Genomic DNA, 10,074 nt, shown 5'->3' with positions numbered 1-10,074 from the left:
GGTATTGGTAATGTCAGTAGAAATGATTTATAAAAGGGATTAGAAGAGTATCTTACTTAGAGACTAGAAAGTTATATATAACATTTTCATACAACCTGTTACAAACTATTGCATACTCATATTAGATGTCATTAAATGTTCTCTCCAATCCTTAATATAAGACAAAATTTAAAATTTTTTTGATGCTAAATAGAAGATGAAGTTAGGTAATTAAAGTTTTTCTAACTTTACCCCTTATTTATTTATTGTCATTTGAATTCCTAAACAATAATTTATAATGGTCATTGATTATAAAGAAAGGTAAATTTAAAAAGTTACAACTTTTTTACAATTTCAAGATTATGGCCAACATTTCTTAATAAATATGAAGTTTGTTAATTTCATCTTACATTAAAGAACTAGAGAAATACTTCTCATTTAATTGTTGACACAAACCCCTTAAAATTAGGCACGCATACACTTAAATGTACACATAGCTTCTAGAAGGAAGATGTGGAAAGTGAGAAAAATACAATGTTTGGTACACATTAACTTTTCCAACACTACATACAATTTCATACTTTGCCTTTTAAAAATAAAAGTTAGTCCATATTATAAAATACCAAGTCATTTATTTTTTCTCAAACTATTCATGTAGGGTCTGCCGATGTCGTGAACTCAATTTTAAGTATTTTTGTCCTAAAATGTTTAAAACAAGAAACATCCTTATTTTGATATTAACGCACCCTCCTCCTTTCTTCAAAACCTCACATAATAACCAATCATCATCATCATCTTCTTATTCTTCTTCTTCTTCTTCTTCTTCTATGATGATGAAGTGATGTGAAATGTTTTCTAGGAAATGGATTTTGAATCCAAGAGGGCCTTGTTATGATGATTAAAGCTGCCATTCAATAATAGATGCAAATTGAAAATCATTCTATGAATAAAACATTATTTCTCAAGATACTTCACTTTTAAAAGTATTTACTAAAATATTATAAACTAAAATTTGGTTTGACACATACAAAGTTTTAATTTTTTGTTTTTGTGAATAGAACTTGGCTTCTATCACACCAAGTTTCATGTAATTGAAAAAAAAACATGGCAAGGAGCCTGCCACACACTCTCCCGCCCCACTCACACCACCAATCCCTCTCTCTTTTTTTTTTGGATTAATACAATGACTTCCCCAACCCTATGCACAAAAGTTATGGGAAATTCTCCCTTCCCTTGTAAGTCATAAGTGCTAGCTAGCATAACATAAATGTAATACAGTACTCTTTTCATTTTAAATTATAAAACAATTTGAGATGCATACCAATAAAACATAATAATAACACTCTATAAACTTAATTTTTTCAAAAAAAAAAATAACTTTCAAAAATATCCATACACACTTAATTATTATTCTAGAACATTATTTCAAATCTCTCTCCACTTGAGAGTAATATTGAAAAAGTATCATTAATAAAATTTTCTTAAATTGTCTTATATTATAGGATAACAAAATTTCTCAAAAATTGTCTTATAATTTAGAATGAAAGGATTATTATTTAGATAAAACATTGTATATTTTTATAATATAAATTTAAAGAAATGCTTCCTAAATAATTATAAATATTTTGATAAATACACATTTTTTTAAAATTGAAAATTACCATTGATAAGATATTGTTGGCTCAATTTTTGAGGAATGGGTCAAAGTGCCACCCACCTTAAAGGTGTGCCAGGCGTGCTAAATGAGCATGTCCTTAAAAGTGTGAGTTAGCTCAAACAATAGAGTGAGTTTGTAAGGTCCCTTACCACAATTTTCTTTGTGAGTCAAGTGAATGCTAGAAGGGTATGCCGAGTAATGCGTAGGACTTGATTGTATTATTAATGTATTAATACAATGGGTGCTCTATGGTGATGAAGATGAAAAGAAAAATACAAACTGGCATAGGAAGCTGAGCTTGCATAAATGAAGCAATTCACACTAAGCGAAGTTGATTGACGTAGGGTCAGAGTTAGTGTTTTGTGATAGGCAAGTCAATGTAGTTGTGTCACAATATCAAGAGTCTTTCTGTCATGTGCTTATCACCTATTTATAAAAAAATGGTAATGGCATGCTCCTTTGAATTTGAGTCTTGGCACAAGGAGTAGATAGCTATGTGCGCAATCAAGTCATCGAGAGTGTGCCTTATTGTGCAAAATGGAAGGAGTGAGTACACTAAGAAACTCGAGAGTGGGCATAGTAGGCGAGACTGCATCATTGACTCCTTAAACATAGCGTTCCACTTATGTTTATAAGGCTACTTTGCTGTTGGGTTGAACCATACTTTAGATTCGATTGGGCTTCGGTTGATTACCTCCTTAGGCCCATTATGTCATTTTTGGTCCAAACATCTATAGATAAATGTGGCTACATATTTATGTTATTTTTTAAATTTATACAATATTTTCTTGAATAATATTTTCAATAATTATATGAGGTTAGAGAAATGAGCCTTATCATTAAAATTGGGATGAAGGAAAACTTCTAAAAATATTACAAAAACTACTATTTTTAAAGTTTTCTTCAAATAGTTTTTTCTCTTTCTTATTTTCTTTTTAGTTTTTCCTCCATCCAAACCAAGCCTAATGATTATTAAACATATAGAACCTAATTCTTAACAATCATAAATATAAGGGAAAGAAATCTTACAAGTTACATTCCTTTTTTAAGACATTTTATATTTTTATCAAAATATTTATAATTATTTAGGCAGTATTTATTTAAAATTTATATTATAAAAAGATATATGACTTTTTATCTAAATAATACTATATTACTTCTGCATTATACTAGTACTTATTACTTATGAGGGAAGGGAGAATTTTCAGTAACTTTTGTACACAGAGTGGGGAAAAAAGTTGTGTTATCTAGGAAAAAAAGGATTAGTATTGTGAGTAGAGAGAGTGTGTGTGGCAAGATGACTCTCTGGCATGCTTCTTTTTATCATATGGAACTTGATGTGATAGAGGCTGAGTTCTATTCATCGTTGATTCAAAAAAAAACAAAACCTGGTATCTGTCAAACTAAATTTTAGTGTATAGTATTTTGGTAAATACTTTTGAAAGTGTAGGATTTTAGGAAATAATTTTTTTTCTATAACATGGTCAATTTCCCCAATAATAGATCAGCAAAACTACATCAAGTTTGAGAGACCTGATAAAGAGTATCTAATATGGAACTTAGATACTCACATCAAAAATTTTGACTATGTCATCATCTTAACTAGCCACTAGTTCTTTCATCGAACACTATACTACAAAAAAGGTCACATAGTTGGATGCATTAGCTATAATATGAATAACATAGCATATCTAAAAAGCTACTATGGCTACAAAATGGCATTCCAAACAACTTTTAGGACTTGCCTTTTTTATCTCAACATAAGTGGAAAACTTGGACAAAGCCACCAACTGCCACCACCCAGAAGGATGGAATCACCAGCACATTATGGATAGCCCTCAGGCATCAAGGACTCCAACATTCTTAATAAGCGACCTAAGTTGACCCTAAAATCTCCATCCGCTGCAAGTTTAGAGGAGTATTCTATAGTTTTATCTTTGCCTAATTGTAAGTGCAACTCCTCTCTTAAGTATGCAAAAACTATCCAGCAACAAAGGATCTTCTAATTTCTCATAGGCCTTTATTCATTGTATCAACATATTCATAGCCAGATGTTGTTGATGAACCTCTCCTGAAGGTCAATCAGGCCTATTCAATGGTTTGTCAAGAGGAAATGCAACATAACTTGATTCTTCCTTCATATGGCCTAGACAATGAAAGCTCTGCCATGGTACCAAAGGTTGTGGCAAATTTACAAGAGGTCATGGACAAGGAAATTATTAATATGAAGAATGAACACATTGTCATCGTCGAGGCCATCAAAGAGACAACCACGATCAATTGGTAGGGTTCCTACCAAGCTTTGCAAGAGGAAGAGGAAACAAGGGCTAATAAATCAATCAGGCAAATACCCTTCTAACAACTCCACTTCTAATAAGTCTTAAGAATGTCAACTCCTTTCTCAACAAGATTACAAAAATATTCTTAAGATGCTCTATAAGGAAACCAAATCTATCCCTACAGGTGCTGTGACTGTAAATGACTCGAAAGAGTCATTAGGTTTGATTCATTCTATCTTATCTATCATAAGCAAGATTTCACTTGTCACAAACTCACACAAAGCTCACTGGTTGTTGGATTCAATAGCTACTGCACACGTTGTAAGTTTATTAGATTATCTAGATATATACACTAAGTATAATGGACCCTTTTATAAAAATATGAATCCCAAATGGGGATAAGCTACCAATCACATACAGAGGATACATCATATTGTTTGACAATATAGTCCTAGAAAATTTGCTATATGCACTTGGCATCTATTTTGATTTAGTTTCCATCTCTCGTCTCACCTAGAACAAAATTATGTTGTTGCTTTCTTTCCTAAAGTCTATGTTTGACAGGATCTCTATAGTGGAAACATGAGGATGATTGGTAAAATAGATTCTAGAATTTACATTGTTGAAGACAATGATGTTCCCATTTGTAGTTACTCTATTTCTAATAATGATATTTGGCACCTTACATTAGGCCATGCATCATTTCATGTTCTTTGACATCTTAGTACTCTGAAAAATGAATTGTCTTATATTGACAATGATAAATGTGATGTTTGCTTACAAGAAAATAGCCATAGTTGCCTTTTCCTAATAGTAATAATAATACTGCTCAATTTTTTAATCTTCTTCATATGGATGTGAGGGGTCAATACAAGGAATCCACTCACCAAGGCTATCGATATTTTTTAACTATAATTGATTATATGTCACATGCTACTAGGTTGTACTTGTTAATAAATAAGTCTGAAGAATTTTATCATATTAAGGTTTTATTTGCTTATGTATAGAACCAATTGTCTACTCATATTAAAAGGTTCAAAAAAGATAATGGAACTAAATTTGTTAATGATGATGTATCTACTTATTTTTTAGACAATGGAGTGATTCATGAGACTTCTTGTCCTTATATACCTCAAGCATATTCTAGAAGTTGCTAGGAGTCTTATATTTCAAGCCAATCTTCCAATTAAATTCTAAGGAGAAAGCATTAGAGTTGCCATTGATCTAATTAACAGGACACCTTTAAAGGTCATCGATTACAAAACCCCATGTAAGATTATCTATCAAAAACAACCTGATTTAAGTTATTTGAAAACTTTTGTGCGCTTAGCTTATGCCAAAACATTAAGTGGGGTAGATAAATTTCAGCCTAGATCTAATCCTTGTATCTTTGTAAGATATCCTAATAATCAAAAGGGGTACCTCCTCTATAATATGGAGGGAGATAGGCTATTAATTAGTAGAGAAGTCATTTTTCTTGAAAATGAGTTCCCTTGTAAAAATGAGGCCTTAGTGAATTCAAACGCAGGGGAGATTCTCTAGTTTAGTCTCATAATCCCTTTATATTTGAGACTTCATTTGATAATTATCAAATTGATGATCCTGTTTCTATTCATAATGAGCAGAATCATTATGATGTTGTCTCACATCATTCTCCTTCTAATTCTATTCCTAATCATAATGTGCAAAACCGTTTTGATTCTATCTCACATAATTCTCATTCAAATACTTACACTTGTAATGATTCAATGACAAATATTGATGATCATTTACACTCCAACACCAAGTCTACTAGACATAGGAAGACCCCCAAGCGGCTTAGAGATTATGACTGCACTGAATTAGCACATTTGAATAGCGTTCAATCTGGAAAAAAAAAGGAAATATTGTACCCTATTTAGCATAGTTTTTTTTACACTAATATATCATCATCTTATAAAGAATTTCTTACATGCACTAATGAGATGATAAAGCCAAAATACCTTTGAAGAAGGACAATAGGTGGATAGAAGCAATGAAAAATGATATAGATGCCTTTGAAAGAAACAAAACCTAGGAGATAGTTAACCTTCCCGCTGATAAGAAAGCCATAAGGTTTAAATGGATTCTTAACAAGAAATATAATGCTAATAAAACTTTAAATAAATTAAAGGCTAGGTTAATTGCAAAAGGACATAGTCAAGTAGGAGTCGATTATTTTGACACCTTTTCTCCTGTAGTGAAAATGACCACTGTTAGGACTATTTTGTCTTTAGATGTTAAAAATAAGTGGAGCATGTGTCAAATGAATGTTGATAATGCATTTTTGCAAGGGCACTCAAATGAAGAAGTTTTTATGAAAATCCCTTAAGGGTTTGCTAAAAATGGAGAGAAAAAGGTTGGGCTTAAACAAGCATCAATACAACAACGAACTCAATTAAATATTTGAAGAAAGATCCTAGAAGAGGGATCTTCTTTCCTTCTAGTAGAGGGACAGTGCTTGAAAGGTATTGTGATTCTAATTAGAGAGCATGCATAGACACTTGAAGACCAGTGATAAGGTATGTTATTGAGATGGGGAGAGCAGCCATTGTGTGAAAGTCAAAGAAACAAACAACAGTGTCCCACTCTTTAGCAAAAGCCGAGTACAAGGCTTTTGGTAGTACTATGTCAAAAATTACATGGCTAGTTAGTTTGTTGAAAGAACTAAAGGTTGAAAATCTTCCCCTTGTCCTAGTTAAATGTGATGGTAAAGAAGCAATTCAAATTGCTTCAAATTCAGTATTTCATGAACAAACAAAGCATATTAAAATTGATAGCCATTTTATTTGCAAAAAGCTTCAAGAAGGTTTAATTAAATTCCAGCATGTATCTTCTTCATATCAGCAAGCTAGGTAAATATATTCATGAGAGAATGTTAGCTAAGTTTGGAACCATAAATATTTTGGTTCTAATTTGAGAGGATTGTAAAAAGTACCAATTAATGCTTATAATAATATCTTTGGATATTGTTTATCATTTTTATCTTGTCTGGGTTTGTTTTGCTCTCTAGGCCAGATATACATATATACTTTGTGCCCGTTCGTTATTTGTACGTTTTTGTTCCCAGAGTTTCATGAGAGACATAAGGACGACAGCGTAAAGAACTATTGAGTGGGCATTGGTACCGAAGACTGACATGGAGACGGCGAAGATTTCAATGCTCGTCACCATGTAAGCTATGTCTGTTTTGGACTTGAATTTTCTCCCTTCAAGGGAAGAAAATTCAATGCTCGTCACCGTGTAAGCTGTATTTTTAAAAAAGGAAAAATAAGTACAGATGTTAAATTAAATTTAATAATTTTTAAAAATACAGATTTAATTTAAATTATTCAGATTTGTAGCGGAGAGACAGTAGGAAAAAAAAAACATAAAGGAGAGAAACTCACTCCCCTTCGTTTCATAGCAAATTTTTTCTTTTTTATTTTAACAAGAAGTTATTATAATAATACTAATAATACTAATAATAAATAAATATTATAAAATTATTATTATAATATTAAGTAAATAAATTTAAATTATTAAAATTTGACCCACACAATTCATAACTATTATAAAAAAATTAGGAAAAAATTACACAATAGTTTAAAATAAGGGTTTTGGGTATAGTAAAATGGGCCAGTTGGGCTAGTTTCTCATAATGTAACAAATTAATATTTGAATTTAAATATTTATTAAAAGATGTATTTATATTTAATATCTAACATTGTCACAAATAATATTACCTCTAATAAATGGTCACCTATACACAAAAATCAAGAAAATTAAAGAAAATTACTATTCTAAATTTTTCAACATACTTTTAAACTTTGTATGTTAAAATTTATATTTGAACTAGTCAAATCAAATTTTTTATTTAAATTTATTTATTTAATATTGTAAAAATAATTTTAAAATATTTATTATTTATTATTATAATAATAACTTATGGTTATAAAAAAGGAAAGTAAAAAGAAAAAGTTTGCTATTAAACGACACAGCTTAAGGTGATGAGGATAGTGCCACCGAAACCAAACCCAGGGAGTGAGGGAGTGAGACAAAGCACAATGTGATGTGTCAACACATGGTCGTTAGATGAGGTTCAGCAATGAGCATCTCTCTCACCCCATGCCCCATCAGGAAAGCTTGGGACCCATTAACCATGTTGAAAAGTGCATTAATGCCGTGACATTTTAAATGTTTAAGGATAAAAAAAAATTAAAATTGAGTTTAGGACACCTATAAACTTTACATAAAAAATTCAATGATAAAAATAATTTATAATTTTATTATCAAATAATTTCCATTTTTATCTGTATAATTTTAATATTAAAATATTTTTGAGCAAATAAAGCAATTAACAGCTTTTTGTTTTAAATGTTTAAAACACATTATATAAGAAAAGAAAAGGGATATTAAAGAGGGAGAATTTCAATAAATGATCATGAATATGACATATTCAAGTCACTCTAAATAGATTATGAAATTTTACTATGGGATTAAGAGACTATGTAGAAATTATGTTTTAATAGAAAATTATTAAAATATCTTTTATTTATTTTTGAAAATAATTTAGTCACCATCACCAAAGGCTGAACCACTGTCATTAAGGCAATGGTCACAAAACTTTAGCACAGTTGCCAAAACTCTGACGATCAACCATTGGAAAATTAATTCATTAATTCTCCCAAGTTGGCCAAGGGGATTTTGATCCCATAATCCCTTAGCTTGGCAAAAATGAATGACCACCAAGCCACCCCAACTTCTTAATTGCAAAAAATTTTATATATATATATATATATATATAAACACTTCCTTCTTATAATATGAATATAACTTGTTAAAATCCTAACCTCACATTTTAAAACACTATCTCAACTTGTTATTTTAAAATAAACCAAGTTTTCAAACAAAAGCTAAAGTGAATACATAAAGTTAAGTAATTAACAAATCCTATTAAGAAATTAACAACTAAAATTATGTGATTAAAAAATAATGCAATTTGATTGAGGGAGTTATGGGTTTAACAAGTAAATTTAAGTAATGAACAAATTTTGTTGATGAATTAACAAGTTAGGTGATTGATAAGTAATACAATGTAATTGAGGAAGTCACAAATTTAACAAATAAACTAAGTAATTAATAAGTCCTGTTGGGAAAATAAATAATAAGTTACACAATTAAAAATTAATGCAATTCGGCAGAAGTCTAATGACCAGAGCCTCAACGTTGGCGGTGGGCCTTGGCCTTGGAGCAATGGTGTCTAAATTATTTTTAAAAACAAATAAATGGTATTTTAGTAATTCGCTATCAAAACATAAATTTCATTTAATCCATTGGCCTCAGTGAAATTTCAAAATCTATTAAGTGTGATTTGGAGATATGTCACATTCATGGTCTTTTATTGAAATTCTCTTTATTATGAAATAATTTTCAATATTTACCAAACTTTCCTTCTCATTCTTTTATTAATTTTACTCTATCAAACATACAAATAAAAAGATTATTGTTCCAAATATAGGGCCAAGAATACGAGATGGGTTTAACTGGCCACCAATTTAAGTTTTTTTTTAAATGGCTTAAGCTTGAAAAATTAAAAAAATTTGATATAATCAAACTTATAAATCTAACTATTTTAAGTGTAATAAAAATGGGCTTTGACATCTACTAAGTAGAAGCGATAATATGGGTTGAGTCTGCAGGCTTAACCCACCAACCCATAGAAAAGTTGCAGGTTGAATTAAGCAAAATGGATTCAATTATATGCAGGGTGGTTTTAGCCTGCCTCGCATAACTTGAACCCGCAGTGGGCTAACCCACGAGTTGTCAGGTTAGTCTGCTTATATTTTAAAAAAAAATAAGCAAAAAATAAATAAATGATATTGAGTTTAAAATAAATCATTTAAAGTAGGCGTACCTGACATTGTAATCTAAGTACTTGATACTCTTACATTTATTTAATTCAAGTTTAAATTATGGCAAAAAACATTAAAAACACACTGCTCATATATTTAAATAATGATATGATATAATTTGAATGTGACCAAGAAAAGATTAAATAGAATATTTTATTATACTCTACATCATTCATATAATAGCTCATTTATATTATCTAGTTTTCAAAATAGTGCTATCCAAGCTAGCAAATAAAAAAAAAGTTTA

The sequence above is a fragment of the Prosopis cineraria genome, unplaced genomic scaffold (genome assembly GCF_029017545.1).
Source record: "Prosopis cineraria cultivar Desert tree isolate PC_DT_omini unplaced genomic scaffold, ASM2901754v1 PC13, whole genome shotgun sequence".
Lineage (NCBI taxonomy): Eukaryota > Viridiplantae > Streptophyta > Magnoliopsida > Fabales > Fabaceae > Prosopis > Prosopis cineraria.
The sequence above is the reverse complement of the archived record's forward strand: the minus strand, read 5'-3'. Positions refer to the sequence as shown.